A 679-nucleotide genomic window follows, 5' to 3' on the forward strand; every position below is an offset into this window, starting at 1 on the left:
TAGTAGTGTTCTCATGAAGTTCCTATCATTTGAATATTTTAAGTGACTTAATATTACAACATATAGTCATTCTTAAAATGAATAGAAAATTAGAACTCTTAAACTTGATGACTAGATAATCTTGGACCTACAACGTTAATTCAATTACTTGAATTTTTTTTGAAAATCTCACTATGGTATTTACTTAATTCAAACTTATAGTATTTCTGAATTAAAAGTATTTCTGAATTTTTTCTGAATTAAAACTTTACTACCGAAGATCATAATTTTTATATAATATTAAAATTACTTGAGGACAAGTAATAATTAAGTTTGGGGATATTGCACTTAGTGAGAAGTTGACCAAAGGAAAATATTGAGATTTTCATACCTATTTTACACTGATTTTGATGATATTGCAGTTTAAAGAAGAGTATTTTTGATGTTTTGTTACAGGAATGATGAATTATGGTCATTGGAGCAAAAAAATGCAAAAAGGAGCGAATTTGGAGCGAAAATGACCAAAATATGAAGATTTGAATTAGGGCGCCGACGGCGAGATTTTCCCGAGACTCAGATTGAATATTTTAGAAGGCCAGCCGACGACACCCTCGAGGCCGCCGACAGCGAGATCGGCGGTTACTTCAATAGGTTCATTGAATGTGGACGATTTTTTTAGGGATGCTTAGGCAACTCTTGA

Source organism: Phalaenopsis equestris, unplaced genomic scaffold (assembly GCF_001263595.1).
Source record: "Phalaenopsis equestris unplaced genomic scaffold, ASM126359v1 Scaffold000826, whole genome shotgun sequence".
NCBI classification, from domain to species: Eukaryota; Viridiplantae; Streptophyta; class Magnoliopsida; order Asparagales; family Orchidaceae; genus Phalaenopsis; species Phalaenopsis equestris.